Here is an 8,860-nt window from a genome sequence, read left to right as displayed (position 1 = left end):
GTGAAGTTGCTTGAGGTAAGAGCTTCAGGATTGGTAAAGGTTCTGGTAGCGTGGTATAATATAGTTAAATATTATACTTGTATGTAGTCTTTTGTTTTTTCATACTAGCAATTTTTTTATGGAGTGTTGGGAGGACAAGATAGTCCAGTGAAAAGCTTTTCTTGTTTATATATAGATCTAGGTGGGTTGCTTATTCACGGATTCATGAATTTACTGAAAATGTGTGGGTTTTTTTGTTTGTGTTTTTTTTTTTTTTTTTTTTTTTTTTTCTGTATTCCTGTCGTATTCTGTGGAAGCTGTTGCTATTGTCTACGTCTATCTTAATAGGACTGATGGTGTGATTATGTAGTAATGGTTAAGGTGAGAATCTTGTGTGCATCTGTATAGGGACTTTCTTTTAGCTTTTTTTTTTTTTTTTTTTTAAGGAGTAGCACAAATGTAAAGCCGTGTCTTTCAGGGTGTGGGATGGTTTATTGCCTTTCCTAATCAACCTCAGAGTATCATGGTGCCCTTAGAACCTTTGCAGTTTGTGATAGGCTCCTCGTATATTACAGGTGTTAGGCACTCACCTATTTTGTGAAATCACAGCAGAGCCTGGAGTCTGTAGGAAGACAGGCGATAGGAGGAGCCTGCAGAATGCAGGGCATGGTTTGGAAAAGCAGCTCCTGTGAAGTAGTGCTCGCTGAGGGTTCAGGGGTGCAAATATGAGGCAGGAGTTGTCAGAACTAAGTGGGGTTCCTTCCTTGGAAAGTCAGGAGAATGGGAGGAGTTTTGAGATGGGGTGAGAGGAATGCCTTGTTGTTTATGAGGAGGAGGGTGTTGTGGAAGAAGTCTTTGTCGACCGACATGCTGCTTATTGCTCGCCCTGTTTTTGTGCAGATGATGAAGAGAAACGTAACAACCACCGAAATATCCTGATTCCCTGGTGTGCTTCTTGTTGAGGATGGATTCAGACCCCTGGACCTCTGCAAGCTAAGTTGAGGGACAGGTGTTTGGGGGAGGGCTCTGGGGGGGCAGCCCAGTGTTAGGAATTGCAGAGACGAATTTGAAAGTTAGTGTAGGTGAGAGGACTATCCATGAGTGGTTCTGTTTGGGCAGGTAAAGGGGAAGTGGGAGGGGTTACTTTTCAGCATAATGCTAGCATGTGCCAGGCAAGGCAGTTCCAGCCTGTGTGGTTTGTCATCTGTCTTCTCTGTGTTAGACCTTCCTTGGGTCTTGATGTCCTCATCGCTCTTTCCACTCGAGGAGTGCGGTATGTGCCTTGGACCTCCTCCCTAGGATCTGAAATGGCTGTTCTCATTGGCACAGTGCTGAGCAGGTGCTTCTTGTTTTTGCATTGCAAGCCTAAAATGTGGCTCGGTCTTGGAACTTTCTGGTCAGGCTTCTTCTGGAGCACCGTTCCAGGTTGCGTTAGCATCCCTGATCATGAACAGTCCATTTTCACAAACACATTTTCTAGGACTTCTTCCTGGCATCCTGATGTTCTTACGTCTTGAAGCAAGGCTTCTTGCGTGTGCCTCATCCCTGTGGAACCCATATGGTTGTCACAGGCCATGGTGTTTGATTCTTCTCAGACTGTGTATGTTCTGTGTCATGTCCCCCTAGGTCTTCTCATCTGACAGCACCTCTGGTCCAGGAGTCATTCTTCTCGGAGAGCTTCTTTTATGTCTCGCTCATACCGTTTGTCTTGTTTGTGTGCAGTGTCAGTCTGGGCATGTGTGTCTGCGTTGGAGCTGCTCTGCCTGGGGGCATAGCAGTGATAGTCAGCAAAAGAATAATATTTGAAGGCTGACATGTTGATAAGCCCTGACTTTGTAGGTGAAGGGTGTACAGTCCGTTTCAGAGCAACTAGCTCTATACGCAGCAGGCAAGGAGAGGTTTTATAGGGCATGCAGAGGGACAGGCGATGACCGTATTTTTTAATGTCATGCCGTAGTGAGAATCCTATACGGTATACCTAAATGGAAGCAAGATCTTTGGAGTTGTTAAGCTATGGCTTGGCATCAAAGTGACTTGTTTGATATCACATTTGTGGATGAAGAGGGATGAGGTCTGTTCCAAAGGGTGATGGAGGATGTGATCAGAGCACTGTAATAAGGTAGGTTGGTGTGTGGTATGAGAGGGAAGATGCATCTGGTGGCTATATGATTGAAATGAAAAGGCCTAAACCGTAGGCCTCTAACCAAAGCTGACTTCTGAGTGAACCCCCCCGACCAGCAACCAGCATCTTATCGGCATGAAGTGTGACCGTGGGAACTAACCCCAAAAACTACAAGTAAACAACAAGAAGGGACTATAAATCTGAAACTTAAAGAAAACCAGGAACTCCTCAAACGTTCCCGCATCCTGGCCACATCCAGATGTGCCTGAGTGAGGTTGGGATTTCTGTTTCCCTGCGTCGACAGGGTTGGAATTTTGCCGCTGTCTCTGTGGACGGCCGGATCCTGCTGTGGGGATTTCTGCTGACTTGAGTCGCAAGGTTGGGAGTGTGGTGGGGGATGGATTTGATTGCAGGATGCCGCAGTTGGGATTTCTGTTTCCCTGCGTCGCCAGACTTGGAGTGTGGTGGGGGATAGCTTTGATTGCAGGATGCCGCAGTTGGGATTTCTGTTTCCCTGCGTCGCCAGAGTTGGAGTTTGGTGGGGGATAGCTTTGATTGCAGGATGCCGCAGTTGGGATTTCTGTTTCCCTGCGTCGCCAGAGTTGGAGTTTGGTGGGGATAGCTTTGATTGCAGGATGCCGCAGTTGGGATTTCTGTTTCCCTGCGTCGCCAGACTTGGAGTTTGGTGGGGGATAGCTTTGATTGCAGGATGCCGCAGTTGGGATTTCTGTTTCCCTGCGTCGCCAGACTTGGAGTGTGGTGGGGGATAGCTTTGATTGCAGGATGCCGCAGTTGGGATTTCTGTTTCCCTGCGTCGCCAGAGTTGGAGTGTGGTGGGGATAGCTTTGATTGCAGGATGCCGCAGTTGGGATTTCTGTTTCCCTGCGTCGCCAGAGTTGGAGTTTGGTGGGGATAGCTTTGATTGCAGGATGCCGCAGTTGGGATTTCTGTTTCCCTGCGTCGCCAGAGTTGGAGTTTGGTGGGGATAGCTTTGATTGCAGGAAGCCGCAGTTGGGATTTCTGTTTCCCTGCGTCGCCAGACTTGGAGTGTGGTGGGGGATAGATTTGATTGCAGGATGCCGCAGTTGGGATTTCTGTTTCCCTGCGTCGCCAGAGTTGGAGTTTGGTGGGGATAGCTTTGATTGCAGGAATGCCGCAGTTGGGATTTCTGTTTCCCTGCGTCGCCAGAGTTGGAGTTTGGTGGGGATAGCTTTGATTGCAGGAATGCCGCAGTTGGGATTTTCTGTTTCCCTGCGTCGCCAGACTTGGAGTTTGGTGGGGGATAGCTTTGATTGCAGGATGCCGCAGTTGGGATTTCTGTTTCCCTGCGTCGCCAGACTTGGAGTGTGGTGGGGGATAGCTTTGATTGCAGGATGCCGCAGTTGGGATTTCTGTTTCCCTGCGTCGCCAGACTTGGAGTGTGGTGGGGATAGATTTGATTGCAGGATGCCGCAGTTGGGATTTCTGTTTCCCTGCGTCGCCAGAGTTGGAGTTTGGTGGGGGATAGCTTTGATTGCAGGATGCCGCAGTTGGGATTTCTGTTTCCCTGCGTCGCCAGACTTGGAGTGTGGTGGGGGATAGCTTTGATTGCAGGATGCCGCAGTTGGGATTTCTGTTTCCCTGCGTCGCCAGACTTGGAGTGTGGTGGGGATAGATTTGATTGCAGGATGCCGCAGTTGGGATTTCTGTTTCCCTGCGTCGCCAGAGTTGGAGTGTGGTGGGGGATAGCTTTGATTGCAGGATGCCGCAGTTGGGATTTCTGTTTCCCTGCGTCGCCAGAGTTGGAGTTTGGTGGGGGATAGCTTTGATTGCAGGATGCCGCAGTTGGGATTTCTGTTTCCCTGCGTCGCCAGACTTGGATTGTGGGCCGATCAGACTGGTGACTTGGCAGGATGCTGCATGTTGGGATTGTCTGCTTACATTGCGTCGCCAGGTTCGGACTTGGTGGGGGATAGCTTTGATTGGAGGATGCCGCAGTTGGGATTTCTGTTTCCCTGCTTCGCCAGGGTTGGAGTGTGGTGGGGATAGCTTTGATTGAGGATGCCGCAGTTGGGATTTCTGTTTCCCTGCGTCGCCAGAGCTTGGAGTGTGGTGGGGATAGCTTTGATTGCAGGATGCCGCAGTTGGGATTTCTGTTTCCCTGCGTCGCCAGACTTGGAGTGTGGTGGGGGATAGCTTTGATTGCAGGATGCCGCAGTTGGGATTTCTGTTTCCCTGCGTCGCCAGAGTTGGAGTTTGGTGGGGATAGATTTGATTGCAGGATGCCGCAGTTGGGATTTCTGTTTCCCTGCGTCGCCAGAGTTGGAGTTTGGTGGGGATAGCTTTGATTGCAGGATGCCGCAGTTGGGATTTCTGTTTCCCTGCGTCGCCAGAGTTGGAGTTTGGTGGGGGATAGCTTTGATTGCAGGATGCCGCAGTTGGGATTTCTGTTTCCCTGCGTCGCCAGACTTGGAGTTTGGTGGGGGATAGCTTTGATTGCAGGATGCCGCAGTTGGGATTTCTGTTTCCCTGCGTCGCCAGAGTTGGAGTGTGGTGGGGGATAGCTTTGATTGCAGGATGCCGCAGTTGGGATTTCTGTTTCCCTGCGTCGCCAGAGTTGGAGTTTGGTGGGGATAGCTTTGATTGCAGGATGCCGCAGTTGGGATTTCTGTTTCCCTGCGTCGCCAGAGTTGGAGTTTGGTGGGGATAGCTTTGATTGCAGGATGCCGCAGTTGGGATTTCTGTTTCCCTGCGTCGCCAGAGTTGGAGTGTGGTGGGGGATAGCTTTGATTGCAGGATGCCGCAGTTGGGATTTCTGTTTCCCTGCGTCGCCAGAGTTGGAGTTTGGTGGGGGATAGCTTTGATTGCAGGATGCCGCAGTTGGGATTTCTGTTTCCCTGCGTCGCCAGAGTTGGAGTTTGGTGGGGGATAGCTTTGATTGCAGGATGCCGCAGTTGGGATTTCTGTTTCCCTGCGTCGCCAGAGTTGGAGTTTGGTGGGGATAGCTTTGATTGCAGGATGCCGCAGTTGGGATTTCTGTTTCCCTGCGTCGCCAGAGTTGGAGTGTGGTGGGGATAGATTTGATTGGCAGGATGCCGCAGTTGGGATTTCTGTTTCCCTGCGTCGCCAGAGTTGGAGTTTGGTGGGGATAGATTTGATTGCAGGATGCCGCAGTTGGGATTTCTGTTTCCCTGCGTCGCCAGAGTTGGAGTGTGGTGGGGATAGCTTTGATTGCAGGATGCCGCAGTTGGGATTTCTGTTTCCCTGCGTCGCCAGAGTTGGAGTTTGGTGGGGGATAGCTTTGATTGCAGGAATGCCGCAGTTGGGATTTCTGTTTCCCTGCGTCGCCAGAGTTGGAGTTTGGTGGGGGATAGCTTTGATTGCAGGATGCCGCAGTTGGGATTTCTGTTTCCCTGCGTCGCCAGAGTTGGAGTTTGGTGGGGGATAGCTTTGATTGCAGGAATGCCGCAGTTGGGATTTCTGTTTCCCTGCGTCGCCAGAGTTGGAGTTTGGTGGGGATAGCTTTGATTGCAGGATGCCGCAGTTGGGATTTCTGTTTCCCTGCGTCGCCAGACTTGGAGTTTGGTGGGGATAGCTTTGATTGCAGGATGCCGCAGTTGGGATTTCTGTTTCCCTGCGTCGCCAGAGTTGGAGTGTGGTGGGGGATAGATTTGATTGCAGGATGCCGCAGTTGGGATTTCTGTTTCCCTGCGTCGCCAGAGTTGGAGTTTGGTGGGGATAGCTTTGATTGCAGGATGCCGCAGTTGGGATTTCTGTTTCCCTGCGTCGCCAGAGTTGGAGTTTGGTGGGGATAGCTTTGATTGCAGGATGCCGCAGTTGGGATTTCTGTTTCCCTGCGTCGCCAGAGCTTGGAGTGTGGTGGGGATAGCTTTGATTGCAGGAATGCCGCAGTTGGGATTTCTGTTTCCCTGCGTCGCCAGAGTTGGAGTTTGGTGGGGATAGCTTTGATTGCAGGATGCCGCAGTTGGGATTTCTGTTTCCCTGCGTCGCCAGAGTTGGAGTTTGGTGGGGATAGCTTTGATTGCAGGATGCCGCAGTTGGGATTTCTGTTTCCCTGCGTCGCCAGACTTGGAGTGTGGTGGGGGATAGATTTGATTGCAGGATGCCGCAGTTGGGATTTCTGTTTCCCTGCGTCGCCAGAGTTGGAGTTTGGTGGGGATAGCTTTGATTGCAGGATGCCGCAGTTGGGATTTCTGTTTCCCTGCGTCGCCAGAGTTGGAGTGTGGTGGGGGATAGCTTTGATTGCAGGATGCCGCAGTTGGGATTTCTGTTTCCCTGCGTCGCCAGAGTTGGAGTGTGGTGGGGGATAGCTTTGATTGCAGGATGCCGCAGTTGGGATTTCTGTTTCCCTGCGTCGCCAGAGTTGGAGTTTGGTGGGGATAGCTTTGATTGCAGGATGCCGCAGTTGGGATTTCTGTTTCCCTGCGTCGCCAGAGTTGGAGTTTGGTGGGGGATAGCTTTGATTGCAGGATGCCGCAGTTGGGATTTCTGTTTCCCTGCGTCGCCAGAGTTGGAGTGTGGTGGGGGATAGCTTTGATTGCAGGATGCCGCAGTTGGGATTTCTGTTTCCCTGCGTCGCCAGAGTTGGAGTTTGGTGGGGATAGCTTTGATTGCAGGATGCCGCAGTTGGGATTTCTGTTTCCCTGCGTCGCCAGAGTTGGAGTTTGGTGGGGATAGATTTGATTGCAGGATGCCGCAGTTGGGATTTCTGTTTCCCTGCGTCGCCAGAGTTGGAGTGTGGTGGGGGATAGCTTTGATTGCAGGATGCCGCAGTTGGGATTTCTGTTTCCCTGCGTCGCCAGAGTTGGAGTTTGGTGGGGATAGCTTTGATTGCAGGAAGCCGCAGTTGGGATTTCTGTTTCCCTGCGTCGCCAGAGTTGGAGTTTGGTGGGGGATAGCTTTGATTGCAGGAAGCCGCAGTTGGGATTTCTGTTTCCCTGCGTCGCCAGACTTGGAGTGTGGTGGGGGATAGGCTTTGATTGCAGGATGCCGCAGTTGGGATTTCTGTTTCCCTGCGTCGCCAGAGTTGGAGTTTGGTGGGGATAGCTTTGATTGCAGGATGCCGCAGTTGGGATTTCTGTTTCCCTGCGTCGCCAGACTTGGAGTGTGGTGGGGGATAGCTTTGATTGCAGGATGCCGCAGTTGGGATTTCTGTTTCCCTGCGTCGCCAGGACTTGGAGTGTGGTGGGGATAGCTTTGATTGGCAGGATGCCGCAGTTGGGATTTCTGTTTCCCTGCGTCGCCAGAGTTGGAGTTTGGTGGGGGATAGCTTTGATTGCAGGATGCCGCAGTTGGGATTTCTGTTTCCCTGCGTCGCCAGAGTTGGAGTTTGGTGGGGGATAGATGTTGATTGCAGGATGCCGCAGTTGGGATTTCTGTTTCCCTGCGTCGCCAGAGTTGGAGTTTGGTGGGGGATAGCTTTGATTGCAGGATGCCGCAGTTGGGATTTCTGTTTCCCTGCGTCGCCAGAGTTGGAGTTTGGTGGGGGATAGCTTTGATTGCAGGATGCCGCAGTTGGGATTTCTGTTTCCCTGCGTCGCCAGAGTTGGAGTTTGGTGGGGATAGCTTTGATTGCAGGATGCCGCAGTTGGGATTTCTGTTTCCCTGCGTCGCCAGAGTTGGAGTGTGGTGGGGGATAGGCTTTGATTGCAGGATGCCGCAGTTGGGATTTCTGTTTCCCTGCGTCGCCAGAGCTTGGAGTTTGGTGGGGATAGCTTTGATTGCAGGATGCCGCAGTTGGGATTTCTGTTTCCCTGCGTCGCCAGAGTTGGAGTGTGGTGGGGGATAGCTTTGATTGCAGGATGCCGCAGTTGGGATTTCTGTTTCCCTGCGTCGCCAGACTTGGAGTGTGGTGGGGGATAGCTTTGATTGCAGGATGCCGCAGTTGGGATTTCTGTTTCCCTGCGTCGCCAGAGTTGGAGTTTGGTGGGGATAGCTTTGATTGCAGGATGCCGCAGTTGGGATTTCTGTTTCCCTGCGTCGCCAGAGTTGGAGTTTGGTGGGGGATAGCTTTGATTGCAGGATGCCGCAGTTGGGATTTCTGTTTCCCTGCGTCGCCAGACTTGGAGTTTGGTGGGGATAGCTTTGATTGCAGGATGCCGCAGTTGGGATTTCTGTTTCCCTGCGTCGCCAGAGCTTGGAGTGTGGTGGGGGATAGCTTTGATTGCAGGATGCCGCAGTTGGGATTTCTGTTTCCCTGCGTCGCCAGAGTTGGAGTGTGGTGGGGGATAGCTTTGATTGCAGGATGCCGCAGTTGGGATTTCTGTTTCCCTGCGTCGCCAGACTTGGAGTTTGGTGGGGGATAGCTTTGATTGCAGGATGCCGCAGTTGGGATTTCTGTTTCCCTGCGTCGCCAGAGTTGGAGTTTGGTGGGGATAGCTTTGATTGCAGGATGCCGCAGTTGGGATTTCTGTTTCCCTGCGTCGCCAGAGTTGGAGTGTGGTGGGGGATAGCTTTGATTGCAGGATGCCGCAGTTGGGATTTCTGTTTCCCTGCGTCGCCAGAGTTGGAGTGTGGTGGGGGATAGCTTTGATTGCAGGATGCCGCAGTTGGGATTTCTGTTTCCCTGCGTCGCCAGAGTTGGAGTTTGGTGGGGATAGCTTTGATTGCAGGATGCCGCAGTTGGGATTTCTGTTTCCCTGCGTCGCCAGAGCTTGGAGTGTGGTGGGGATAGCTTTGATTGCAGGATGCCGCAGTTGGGATTTCTGTTTCCCTGCGTCGCCAGAGTTGGAGTTTGGTGGGGGATAGCTTTGATTGCAG

The sequence above is a fragment of the Tyto alba genome, unplaced genomic scaffold, assembly GCF_018691265.1.
Source record: "Tyto alba isolate M040663 unplaced genomic scaffold, T.alba_DEE_v4.0 Super-Scaffold_42, whole genome shotgun sequence".
Lineage (NCBI taxonomy): Eukaryota > Metazoa > Chordata > Aves > Strigiformes > Tytonidae > Tyto > Tyto alba.
This window is presented reverse-complemented; position numbering follows the sequence as displayed.